General features: G+C 40.7%; 1 long non-coding RNA gene across 1 annotated transcript; it reads left to right on the top strand.

The window, feature by feature from the left end:
* The first annotated feature begins 5961 nt into the window (after window positions 1-5961).
* Window positions 5962-9127, top strand: LOC138825629 (uncharacterized). Its single transcript, XR_011371441.1, has 3 exons — window positions 5962-6045; window positions 7983-8171; window positions 9062-9127. It is a non-coding gene; the product is annotated as an uncharacterized lncRNA (long non-coding RNA).
* Window positions 9128-14287: the final 5160 nt, after the last annotated feature.

Raw genomic sequence — 14287 nt, 5'->3', positions numbered from 1 at the left:
CCAAGGACAGGACAAAACCACTTCCAGGGCCTGGCTTCTTCATTCCCCATGCAACTAGGATTACAAGCAGTATTTCTCTGAATTTGTGCCCAGAAAAATCACTGAACCAAAAGGCAAAGTCACCAAACACCTCCTATAGCACATCAATTTTGACATTATTATGGTAAGATGAAAATCTTATTCTTTGTAGAAAAATCCCATTAAAGTCTAAATGGGAAATATGCTAATTTCAGCAATCTTGAATCTCCTTCCTCTTTTTTTTTTTCTCTCCAGTATCTTTTCTTGTTTTGGAACAAGTGTCATGGACTGTCCAACCATTTAAAAGGAAGCTTAGTCCATTAATTTTATAGAAAAGGAATGCAGCCTGCCTGCATGTGAAGGCAACTTTGAGTATAATGTTAATCTGATAATTCACATCATTGAATTTTCAAAGTTGTTTTGATAAATTTTTGTTAAACCATTCGTTAAAGAGGTTCCAAATAGCAATAATAAAAACCAATGTTTTGCTTTCTAAGATGGTTTTAAAAGCTAGTAATTCAACAAACACATTCTATCCTTCCACGATTCCATGGTGAATAATTTCTCTTTTATAATTGCCCTTACCACTGACTCCCTCCCTTCAATCTTGCAGCTTTATTCAGTTTTATTGTTACAGCTTTCATTTTGGTACTAGCATCCATAATCTCCTTGTAGTATTTGACAATGAGATTTCATTTGTTGTTAGAGAGCTCAATTTATATTTATTTATATTTCCAAAGGCAGCCTCTTGAGCATATCATAGAGCATAAAATCTTGAATATCATTAACGTGATCTTATACAACTATTCCATAAATTAATATAAGTACCACATAAATGTGCATTTTCATATAATTTTTAAAATGCAAAGTAGTTACATATATATGTCAAAAATAATTCAGACCACTAGTAGAAGACACTAAGCTAAACCTTTTGCATCTTCATCAATATTCTTTGTAAAATTTTCTTTCACCTTAGAGCCTTCTTTTCCTAGCAAGAAGTTATAAGTGATGTCCTTGGATTTTAGTGACCTCTGAGTAACCTCTTTTCTTTCCACCACCAGTTAGTCCCTCATGTTAAATACCTGAGGAATAACTTGGCCCAATGTGCCTGCAAGAGGAGTACCCAAGTCGACTGTCTGTGCCCAATCTACCCTTTGTTTGGGAATGGGGTATCAGAGAGAGGGGTGTCAGGGATCAGGTAGCTGGAACCATGGTGTTATGAATTATGGGTAGCAGAAAAGAGTAGTAGAGACTAGGATACCAGGGAAAGGGTAACTGTGACTGTAATTGCTGAGTTGCAGTGTCAGGAAATTGGGTAGCAGCTACAGCTTTGCAGGGGTTGGGCTAGCTAATACAGGCATCCAGAACTGTTTAGTAGGGACAAGGAAGCATAGACAAAGTGAAAGAGCAAAAGTTGTGAGGGATTGTAGGGCACAATCAGGGTAAAAAGGTCATGAGTGTGCAAACTGGGTAGCCAGTACTATGGTAGAAGCAATTTTCATGGTGGACTGATGTGGTGCAGAGCTCTGGGTTTGCCTCTCCAGTTTTGGCTGTTAGATCTTTAGGGAAACTACCTCTAGCAACTATTATCAGCTTGTTGTGTTCAGGCACGTGCCATCTATAAATGTCTACTCCAAGTAGATTGCATTCTTTGACACCAGTTATAGGATCTTTGCTCTAAGCATCCTGAGAGACCACACTCCACAATGCTGCAGAACAGGCTCCACATAGTGAGCTGCAATCACCTCATACAACTCTTGCTGCTCCTCTCCAATGTCAATTATGATAGCAAGGGATCTGAGATGTGCTCAGCAGCAGTGCTCTGGGAAGCTACCAATTCTTACTCTGGCATTCTGGGAGCTCCCTAGCAATGGGAAAGAGCACTTGCTGTGGCTCTTCCAACTTCTCTCTGTGGCTCTGGACAGCCAGACTCTTGTACCTCAGATGGGTTACTTTGATGTCCAGGTGGCCTTAAACTTGCTCTATCTTCTCTCTCTAGGTGCTCTTCAGCTTCAGCTGCAGCTGCCTCTCCTTTTCCCTCCAGGTAGCTCACTTCATCCCCACATCCTTTGAATTCTGCTTCATATCACACCAAGGCCTTCCACTTTATCATTTACCTCTGTAGCTGTGAATCTGGCACAACAAGCTATATGTAACTTCTGTATCTGTTTATCAAGATTTGAGTTGGAATCCAAGGTGGTACTAGCTCACTGAGAACATGGGAAGCATCTTAAATACTCCCATGCCATTCACTGCTCATTGAGAAAGATGCAATTGTGTTGTGGTCAGTCTCTCCTTCTCCATTTCTGGCTCAGCAGAATAAAGTGAATTCACAATGGAGCTACCAGACAGCTGCTATGTCAGAAAGTGACCCAACGAAAGATAATTTTGCGAGGGGATACTTATCAAATGTAGTAGGATGAATGCACATATTTATAGGACACTACTAAGGGCTTTCATCTGACTAGTTATGTTATGTCCAAAATGGCAGACCAATCTTAGGCTCTCGCCTAGATCTTCCTGTTCTGAAGGCCCTGAAGACTCCTACATACAACTCAGACTTAATGACATGGGTAAATAAAACAGTAGGTGAGAGCCGGGCGCTGGTGGCCCACGCCTGTAATCCTAGCTACTCAGGAGGCTGAGATCTGAGGATCGCGGTTCAAAGCCAGCCTGGGCAGGAGAGACCATGAGACTCCTATCTCCAATAAATCACCGGAAAACCGGAACTGGCGCTGTAGCTCAAGTGGTAGAGCGCTCTCCTTGAGCTGAAGAGCTGAGGGAGAGCGCCCAGGCCCAGAGTTCAAGCCCCACGACCGACAAAAAAACAAAAACAAAAACAAAAACTGTAGGTGAGTATGGATTAGTATTCTGAAGGTATGCTAAGTTGTTGTCTTGTCATGACTACCATGAAATCAATGTCCTTTCTCTGACCTTCACCATAGTTCTTTATTTGGCAAAATTGGCAAGTTTCTTAGTGTGCCACTTTCTCCTGTTAGTTCAGTGCACAGGTTAAAACTGAAGAATTAGAAAAATGAGGGCTGAGTCCATTTTACAATTTGCTAATTTGCTAACTGCTGATTCTGCTTATGTAAACTTGCTTACGCTGGCACTGACCCTTCCCTTCCCAAAAATGAGTTAACAAGTTTCAGGGACCAGATGTCGGCCCCAGGACAAGGTCAGTGGTCATAGATAAAGAACAGACAGTACGTGTTCCTCAGTTCCCATTTAGAAATTCCCCAGACAGGACCTTGAGATAACGACCACCTGGCAAGACCACAAGCTAAGCCAAATGTCAACCAATCATAGGCCTGTAACCATGTAAACCCCCCTTAAACCAACCATGGGCCAGTCATTTTACAAAATTTCCCACGTGGCAAAGTGATTGTTGGCGTATATGATGACCTTTAAATGAACCAATCATGGGATGCTTTGTGTTATGCGTTAATCTTGTGGTTTTTGCCTTTAAAAAAGGGCTTGTAACCACTTCTCGGGGTTCCCTGTCTGCTCGGGCCAGAGAGTCCGTTTGTGCAAACGTCAAATAAACTCCTCTTGCTTATTGCATGTCCCGGCCTGGAGTCTGAGTTTCTGGGGCGCCCTCCCGTTGATGAAAGTATCCCAGGAGTCTGGGGTCTTTCAAAAACATTAAGCATGCCAAACCATGGGTTTCCATTGTCCTAGTAGAAGTTTTGCATTCTAGGATCTTCCTTCTAGGTAAGTCTATTCTTGGGCCCTCATATGCATATGCTCACAGAAGTGAATGTCTCACAAACCATGGAACATAGTTGGCCAATGATGATTAGCTAACACAGAGACTCAAGAAGTTTGGGTCTGTAGCCTTTCTGAGAGGCCTTGGACTAGGTACTGTGGGCAACATTGACAGTAATTCCTCAGAGCAATACCACTGGCAGCAAGTGAGCCCTGACTACTACTTAGCCCTTACTTGTTCTCCCTCGGGTATGAACACATGAACAAACCCAGTTTAGCTTATTGCACAGTGTCCTCATCAATGAAATCATTTTGAGCCTAGGAGAAACTCTCCATTTGAAAAGCAGTACACATAAGAAGCAGATGATGGCCCACACTCAAATGCTTCAGGAGAACAGAGTGTAAGGGTGTCTACACAGTTGGGAAATAGGATTCTGAGGGGTAGGAAGGGATGATTTTAGATAGCAAACTTAGAAGTAATTATACGAATTCCTAACCTAACTTTCTTCTGCCCCTCAGATTCAATTCAGGAAGTGGTGGAATGTTTATAATCACAAAATGGAGTTTTTAATCCCAGGCCCAAACTTTAGGTGTTCTTGTTACGTCTTCACACCTGCCACTGATGTAAACAGTCAGAAGGGCAAAGGGGAAGGGACCCCCTGCACAGAAATATAAATGGAGCTTACAAGCCACTGCAATCTCTGACTTTCTATGTTGAAGGTAAGATAAAAGGCAGTTTGAGTTTCTAAGAACTCAGTTTCTAGGCTACATGGCTCCTTCAGAACTTCTTTCCCTCCTCCTGTGTTTTGAGAGCAACAGTTAGTACAGTACTTCTGTCTCTTAGGGGCAATCTTTCTCTTCACACAATGCTTAAAGTAGACAATAGGTGGAAGCTGCCATTAAATAAAAAAAGTATGAAATCAGGCTGGGAAGATGGCTCAGTGGTAGAGCGCTTGCCTTGCATGCATGAGGCCCTGGGTTCAATTACTCAGCACCACATAAGCAAAAAGAAAAAAGCCGGAAGTGGCGCTGTGGCTCAAGTGGTAGAGTACGAGCCTTGAGTTGAAGAGCTGAGGGACAGCGCCCAGGCCCAGAGTTCAGGCCCCAGGACCGGACCGTGCCCCTCCCCAAAAAAGTATGAAATAGCACACAGTGAGTGCTTCCCCTGAATTCCTGGACCTAACAATCTCTCATTTCTGCAAGGCAAGCACTCTACCACTGAGCCACCTTCCCAGCCCCCAATTTCTCATTTCTGAAGAAAAAATGATTATGGGTGAGTACTAACAGCCTCCATTGCATGGTGAGCTTAGAACACTTTTCCCAAGGCAGGTTCTGTCCAGGTATTAGGATGGATGAGATCTACTGGATCAATGAACTTACAGACAATGCAAGACAGAAAAGTCTAAGAGACTGAGTCTCAAAAGAAGAAACTGGACCAAGGAGAGAAAACTTATCATTGCTGGAAATGGAGAAATTCAGAGAATGTTTCTCTGAATACAGACAGGGTAAAATTATAACAAAGTTCTAAGTTGTGGCTCATTAGTAGAAACTATTAAGTCAACCTCATTAAAGCTAAAAATAAAACTTATAAAAATAAAAAAACTATTTGGATTTCAGTACTAACATCTATTTTAAGATGTGTGTGTATATGTGTGTGTGTGTGTGTGTGTGTGTGTGTGTGTGTGTGTGTGTGTGTGGAGTCTGAGTTTATGTATGGGACAGCATTGGTTCTTAAAAATCACAATATTGACGCTGTCCTTTAGGTTTTCAATTGAAGTCTGGTGGTGTTCTAGCTCTACCAGTTGAAACACACAATTCTCAATTTCTTCTGATTAACTGCAGATAAACATGTAATGGATATGTCAAGCTGGGTTGGTTTCAGTTCTACTCTGTCGATATTATGTTCACAATGAACTATACCACTGTGGACAGGGACAGGAGGGAAAATCAGAGACAGAGAGCAAATGAAGGGATGAGATTGTCAAACCAGAAATGAACTCATTACCTAATTTACAAAATTAAAAATCTGGGTTGATGATTCTCTCCTCCAGTTTTTGTAGGTGCCCTTAAGGCCCATCGATGGAGATTTTGAAGGTTAACTTATATGATAATTAATATAGAGCCAGAATCTCTTAAGAAATTTTATGAAAAGTATTTCATTCTTAGTACTGGTTTCTCTTTGAGTGGTGATTCTATATGTTGTTGGCAGAGCTAATTTTTTTTCTTCTTGTCTTTAGTACTTGTCAGGTGTTGAAATCCTTCTTAAAGCTTTGCAACAGAAGTCTGCTATATCTTGGCACCCTGCCCCTAACTAAAATGGTAATCAACGTTTGAAATTAATGTACTTGATATGAGTTTTATTTATTTATTTAATTTGTTTTTGGTGGTGAACTCTGGGCCTGGTCGCTGTCCTTCAGTCCTTCAGCTCAAGATTAGTGCTCTACCACTTGAGCCTCAGTACCTCTTCTAGCTTTTCTGCTTAGGTGGTGCTGCAGAATCAAACCCAGGGTCTCGTGCATTCAAGATAAGCTGTCTACAACCAATCCACCTTTTCAGCCCTTAGGAGTGGTATTATTGTGCACGGATCTATCAAGCAAATCTATTTACCAAATGTGTTTATTTGCCACTATACATATTCAAAATTATGAATTATCTGATATTTTAATGAATAAAACTGTTATCATTGTTACCAGAAATTGTTTGTCTCCTCATGCTGTAAACATGGAGGAGGCATTTTAAACTAAAACTACAAAATAAATTTTAAGATCTTGGTGTTAACAAATGTGTCCAGGTGTTGTTACATTAAACAGAGAATTCAAAATGGTTTTTCTTCATGAATACAGAGATCAAAGTTCTTATAATACTTTTTTCAAAATGCAAATTAAAGGGAAAATCAGTCAGGAGGTAAAATTTATATTGAATGTAAATTTTTAAAGAGGAAAAGAAGATCCTAGATGGCAGACTAAAGACAAAGCAACATCAGAGCCCTATATGCTCAATACTAAATAAGAAGCTTTAATTGAAAAATTCAGCTGGAATGTGAGCATCAGGCAAAGGCAAGCAATCAGAGCCTACCACCAACAAAGAAACACCATAATGTATATCTCAGAAAAAGGAAACAAGTTCAGACCAGGGCTCAACATCCTTATCCTTGATTTCAATGATACACATACACCCCCCCTACACACACACAGAAACACTCACTCACACACACACACACACACACACACACACACACACACACACACACACAAACACACACACACACACACACAAGAATGTATGCAACAGCTCAACCTACTCACATCCATTCAACATGAATCAAAGATCTTCCTGTAATATTTGAAACTTTAAAAGTTTCAAGTCTTGTAAATAATTGATAACAGATGCATAAGCAATTATTTTCTGAATAGCATCTGCTATGAAAATGAGAGTTCATGATTGTTATAACTACTTAAACATCTCTGAATCTCAAAAGAATTAAACTAGAGACAATCCGAATTTGGGGACTATATTTCTACCAGCTCTTCTGCAAAGGCTTAATAAGAAGTTATGAAATCTAAACTTAAATACCAAATCAATACAATTAATAATTGTGTAAGTGAAGTGAAAGACACTGATCAGAGACCTATGCTGTCTCCAGTTCTCAGCCAGCTGCACACTGTGGCACCTTTGATTCTGCAGGGCCTGGCCCACAGTTGTATCCCCAGAGCAGTGATCCTGCTGGGGTTGGGGCTGGGAGATTTGTGGAGAGGAGGGGTGGCCACGGGGGAGGCCAAGCTGGGATTGGGGGTGGTGGTGGTAGGGAGAGGATGGGAGGCCCTGGCAGAGGCTGGTGAAGGGAGGAAGGAGGCAGTAGCCCAGTGGCTCAGGAAGCAGCAACTGCAAAGGCAGCTGGGTTCTGGGGAGTGTCTGTGAGGTGCAGAGTTTGGCCCCTGGGGTCTGGAGGCTGGGTGAGGAGAGGAAGGAGTCTCAAATCCCACCTAAACAGACAATGAGAAATGAGACAACCAGTGGCTGAAGAATTACAAGAAGAAAGGCAGGGACTTGGGACTTGTAGGTAAACTCTGGGGGCGGGGAGGACAGCAGTGTTGGACAAGTGGTAGTCATGCCTCTCTGGAGGCTGTGGGCTTGGCCTCACTCTTGTCTTGAAGCAGGCACCGTATAATTCTGCCTGGAATCTTTAATAGTAGCTTAGTTTAACCTTAAAGTCTAATTTATTTGCTTTGCTTTTTTTTTTTTTTTTTTGCTTACAGTAATAGAAGAATTGGTGGGACAATCTGAAAGGATCTCTGGCTTCTTATTTTCTCATCACCCTGAGCTACAACCTGTGTGCTACCAGCTTAGATGATGGGACTTTGAAATTCTGGAAAGCAGATGCACATCATAAGGCCCCATGGCTTTGGGATTTCTCACATTCTTTTTAAAATGTAATTGTTACTAAGGTGTGTACAGTGATTTCAAAATTCATGTAATGTGTACACTTGTCTTGTAGACAATGCCATCCTTTCCTGAGCTTTTTCCCAGTTTCTGTTTTTTTTTTGTTGTTGTTGATTGTTTTTGTTTTTGTTCCTGACCTTCAGCTTGAACTCAGGATTGGGTGTTGCCCCTGAGTTTTTTGTAATCAAGGCTACTTTACCTCTGGAGCCCCAGCTCCTTTTATGGCTTTTTGGTTGTTAATTGGAGAGAAGAGTCTCAGAGATTTTCTCACTCCATCTGGTTTTGAACTGAGATCATCAGCCTCCTGAGTAGCTAGTATTCTAGGCCTGAGTCCCCAGTGTCCAGCTACTAAAGTGTTGGTTTCATCCTTCCCTGTTTGTGTTACAACTTTCCTTAACTCTTGGCACTAATACTACATATTGCTTGGCTCAAATCTGAATCGGTGGAACATGCTGTATTTTGAGGAAGGCAGGAATAGGAAACTGTAGGCCATAGGGACATATAAGCTAAACAAATCATTGGGAACATGGCATAAACACAAATAAGTTTATTGCCAGTTGACTGTGTCATGTCTTTACTGTTAATTCTGCATGGCCTGTGGATGATGTTATACATATCCAAATGGTCATTGGCAGAAATAAGGTTTCTCATCCTGTTCTATAAACAAAACAAAAACCAACCAAAAAATACTACCTATGAGTCCAGCAATTTCCTCTAATTAGAGATCAGTATGCCCTAGTTTATGAAAAAATATCCATTATTCAAGTGCTGCTACTTTTTCTAACCACAAATATAATGAAATATGTAGATGTCTGTAGAATTGCATATGAACACCATCATTTTAATTCACAAAAAATTCAGACATTTAAATGTTTATTTATCTATTTTTTGTCAGATGTGGGGCTTGAACTCAGTGCCTGGGCACTGTCTGTGAGACTCTGTGCTCAACATAGTTAGCACTCTACCAATTGAGCCACAGAGACACTTCTGACTTCTGAGTTGTTAATTGGAGGTAAGAGTCTTATGGGTTTTTTTCTTCCTGAGCTGACTTAAAACTGTGATCCTCAGATCTCAGCATCCTGAGTAGCTGGGATTACAGGAATGAGCCACTGGCACCTGGCTTCAATAGTCATTTTTAAAATGATGAACTGCTTGGTGCCTCTGGCTCACATATATAATCCTAGCTATAGTTAGGATTACAGGTATGAGAAACAAACACTAGGTGTGTGTTGTTTATGATGGTTTATATTGGCATGTTTTGATATTGTTTGTTTCTTATACTACATTGCTCTTATTTTTATTTTCACCTAGGTGGGGGTGATAGGTACTAGCCAGTGTTGAACCTTCTTTGGTTGAGATGGAGCCATGTGGAAGTTCTTGCCTAGTATGGCATGAAATTGAAATCCTCCAGCTCTCAGCTCCCAATGAACCTGGGATGATAGATGTATTCCATCACGCAGAGCCAGTGGTTGGGGAGCATTGCAGAAAAAAACTACACTGGTCTTGAACTGATGTCCCAAATAGCTAGCTTTACAGGCATATGCCTTCAAAACCTTGTTGTATTCAATTTCACTTTGAAGTAGTGTTTGTACATACTTAGAGAGTACAATGATAACACACTACATGTTTAATATATAGAAGTCAATACAATTAGCAGGTTAATCTCCTAAAACATTGAAGCTAATGTATTTTGGTAACCTCCTGACTGTGCTAGTTATTTTAGAATATACCATAAACATGAATACAATGATGATGTGTTCTAGAAGATTGAAAGTTTATAGATATTGAGGCAAGTTAGACTATGTGTAGTAAATATATATTTATCCATTGCTGCTCTGAAGTACATTATCATATATTCACTGTGACAATACCATCATATATTCACCATGACAATAATTTTCTTGCAGTGTAGAATTTTCCATTTCATAATCTGCCATCTTTTATCTTTTTTACATTCTCCTTATAAGTATGAATGCTTTCTTGTTTCTTATAATATTTTGAAATTATTTTAAGATGGAATTAAAATTCGTTGAGTCTACTGTAATTATCTCATTTTGTTTGGTTTTGTGATGCTAAACATTAAGACCAAGGGTGCCTGAAAGTGATGCCAGCAGACTATATCACTAAATTTTATTCTAATTACCTCTTATTATTGTATTTTGATATAGGGTTTTATTGTTGCTGTTTAATAATATAGAGTGTGGTGAAGGTGGACTGAAACTTGCAACCCCACTGCCTCCAATAACAATGCTTTCTTACTAGGATCTGGAAGCACATAATTATCACTCTAGCTAACAGGAGGTTGAGACCTGAGATTTACTTCAGACAGCCTGAACAGGGAATTTTATGAGTCTCTCCTCTCCAGTTCAGTACAGAAAACTTGCAGTGAAACTGTAGCACAATTGGTAGGGCACTACACGCAAGGGAAAAACACTCGGGATTGTCATATAGCCCCTGAGAACAAGCCCTAAAACACACATATGCACAGACACACATTCACCCACATACACACACACTTTCACACACATGTACACAAACAAAATTGCAGGCAATGTTGTACCTTAAATTCTTATCCAGGGGTTGGACAACAGTCCACTTATTTGTGAAGGTTTTCCTTGATTATTTTGAAGGAGGAGGATAGTTCATGGGACACAGATGACAAGACTTTAGTGAGGAATACTTTATAAATGACTAGCTTATAAAAAGAACAGGAGCACAGCTTTTATCTTTAAATAGTACATTCCTTCAACTATAGTATTTTTAAATAATAATCATTGAATTATGAGAAGACAATGCAGCACCTCTTCCCTTCTCCCCTTCCCCTCTCTCATAAAATATGACAAAATTATCAAAAATAGTCTTTTATCTTACAAGAATGAACACTTGTAAAAATGTCTGACTATATGTGTAATGTTTGTTTTTCAATACTTGTTTGATTTTCCCACCTCTAAGTACTTGCCTTTTTTCCAGATGACAGCACACAGGGGCATCAAGAGCAAACAGATTAGGAAACAAAAACCTTACAATGTCCTAGGAAGTAGATGTCAAAAATAGATGCAAGAAGCACATGACAGGCTGAGAGGGCCATGAGATCCAAAATGATTTTTGCATTATGAGAGAAATAGTGACAAATAAGGCTTGGATCTGACCTAGGAAGGGCTCCTTGAGGCTGAGACCATGCCTGTATCTAGGCTTAGCTGAGGATGTTGGGAATTGACAATGTCCACATGTGGATATAGTGATGTGAGAGGGGAGATTTCAGTCTCCAGTTTGTCTTTGGGATGGTCTTATGTGACCAAACAGCTTAGATCATTGGGCTCTGAGAAATGACACTACCTACCTCACAATGGAATAGAATATAGAAATATGAGAGCCAAGCAACTGTAACTGACATTCAGCACAAGCCAGCTCACTTGGCCTGTGGTGCAGGAACAAGAAAGATGTTCTTGTGTTGTTTTCAAAGTTCAAGAGACTCAGCTCTCAGGCATGAGAGGTATGAGTGCCTCACTCAATGCTGCAGACTTTGGATCAGTGCCAAATCACGAATCCAATGTCTCAGGCCTTTTTTATAAGAAGAAACCAAGGGAATCATAAGGCAACTCAGGCAAGTATAACTATAACAGGAAACCTATCTAATCTCATCCAGCCCACATTAGAAACTTCTTCTTGTGTGCTTTTATATGTGTATACTGAGAAAATATTTACTGTGTACTTTTCAATCCACTCTATTACAATTACTCAATTTGAAGGGTACTCCCACTTTCACATTTCAAAGATCCATTCTTTTTACCACCTCAGTGTGACAATGAAACAGCCCAAACCCTGAATGTGCCTTATAACATATGGATCCTGGACTCAGGCTTGCTGGAAATGCTGGTAATGGACCTGGTCCCTGACTACCAGAAAGGTGATCCCTTCTATGTTGGAAACTTCCTCTACCACTATAGAGAGTGGGAGACAATGGAGCAGTTGCTGGATATTCTTTTTAAAAAGTGAATGTTCCTAAGCCAGGTGCCAGTGGATCATGCCTGTAATCCTAGCTACTCAGGAGGCTGAGATCTGAGGACCATAGTTCAAAGCCAGCCTTGACAGGAAAGTCCATGAGACTCTTATGTCCAATAAACCACTAGAAAACCGGAAGTGGCGCTGTGGCTCAAGTGGGTGAGTGATAGCCTTTAACTGAAGAGCTAAAGGATATCACCCAAGCCCAGAGTTCAAGCCCCACAACCAACAAAAAAAAGTGAGTGTTCCTCTTTCAAACTCAGGGTTGATGAGACCCCCTGGCAGAGTATTGGTATACTTGGCACCTTTCTGAGACTGTTTCACTGGAGTCTGATCAAGGAGCTTGGCTTGAGACAAAGAAGTACACTCTCTGGCTAATTCCTTAGGACTGGGCTGCCAGAGCATTTCATTTGCCTCAGAAGCTAGTGGAGCCTTAGCAGTTTGCTTGCTGAGAGACCAGCATTAAAGGAATGAGCCCGTGGCATCCAACGTCCACCCTCACCTAGAAAATCACTATCTTGGAGGCCTTTGAAGGAATATAGACAGAAGAAAGGATGCAACTGAAACTTGAATTGGGGGCTTGAGTGCTGTCCCATTTGTAACACTCTACCATTTGAGCCCCAGGTCCAGTTCTGGCCTTTGGCTGGTTAATTGAAGATTAGTGTCTTTGGAATTTTACAAACTAGACTGCGTTCAAACTGTGATTAGTAGAATTAGAGGCATGAGTCATTGTGCATTTATTTGGACAGATGCATATAAGCATCCTCACAGAATTTGCATGAAATTGTGTAAACATATCTCCACTTTTTGTCTGTCATGTTTACATTACCATGTGGGTCTTAGCCAGTCCCATGTGTGTCCTGTTAGTTCAGAAAAGGAGAAGCATAGAGTTAACTTCCTTCTCTCCTTCCATTGGTACAGATCCTACTACCATAACTGGAAGATGAACAAGTGAAGAAGTAAGTGGATGTTGGCACAAAAAGAAGTTCTGTCCTTGAAAACTGGGTATCTTTGAGGTTTCTGAATCAAAGCCAACTTTCTTCTTTGCACACAAGTTGTGATTTTCACCAGGGGGTTGAGTCTTGGCACTTCAGTGCATAGCAGATTACACAGTTGTGGATGTGGTTGTGGTTTGGGACTCTTATGGAAGACAGGGAGGGCTGTGTATAGCAAGTCAGATTCAGTGGGGAAACAACTTTCTCTTCCTATCACAGGGAGAATTTTAGAGAATTATATTTAAGAAATTTCTAGAAGTGATATTTTGAGGACCATCCTGCTTGCAGAAGTCTCTTCCCACTTCCCAACCTGCAAGTCCTGCAGAAAGAAGCTCTAGTACAAGGCTCAGGATGAGGAGGGTGGAATTTCATTTTCCTTGTCACCAAACTGCCCACAGCATCGTTTATTCCATCCTCCTTATGTGGATGGACTTCTACCCTGATGATTTCTATGAACCCAAGAACCATTGCACCCTAAAAGAACTTACACAGTATGTCAAGCTCAACATGCCCTCTTCAGACCTGCTCTTCCACTTACATATTCTTCTGGACCAGCTGGAGGAACACATGACCCATGAGACCAAGAAAAAGAGGAAGAAGTCCTTGTTTCAATGCCTCAGAGCTTGTGAGTAGGAATGGAACCTGGGTCTCTAGAGATGGGCCTGATTGGCCAACAGCCCTTAGTACTCTCCAGCTTGGCAAAATGTCCTTTTATGGATATTCTTTGCCGGTAATATGTTCTCTTTTTGAAAGAACTTGGAAGTATACATTCAGAAATACCCTACCTTCCCATCAGTGTTCAGTCCAAACTCAAGTTCTACAGCTTCCCCCATTAGATCCTCATGGAAGTTTAGTCACACCTTAACTTCTAGAGTCTACTCTAAGAATCTTGTACCTATTTCCATTCTCAGTTTTGCATCAATGTAGAGCAGCTCCTGCAGAACTACAGATAAATAACCTTCAGTGATGTAGTCTATGGGGACTGATGGAGATCAGAAGCCATCACTAATCTCCAGAAAGCATGTGAACATAGAGTTTTTTTTTAATTTGTAGAAAGGCCCAAGCAGGTTTTGAGTCCTATGGACATCCCACATGTGATGCAGGTGTACCTGCACATACCACCA

Source organism: Dipodomys merriami, unplaced genomic scaffold, assembly GCF_024711535.1.
Source record: "Dipodomys merriami isolate MVZ:Mamm:240054 unplaced genomic scaffold, mDipMer1.0.p SCAF_1389, whole genome shotgun sequence".
Taxonomy (NCBI): domain Eukaryota; kingdom Metazoa; phylum Chordata; class Mammalia; order Rodentia; family Heteromyidae; genus Dipodomys; species Dipodomys merriami.
Note: the sequence above shows the minus strand (reverse complement) of the source record. Positions and strands in the feature narration are given on the sequence as shown.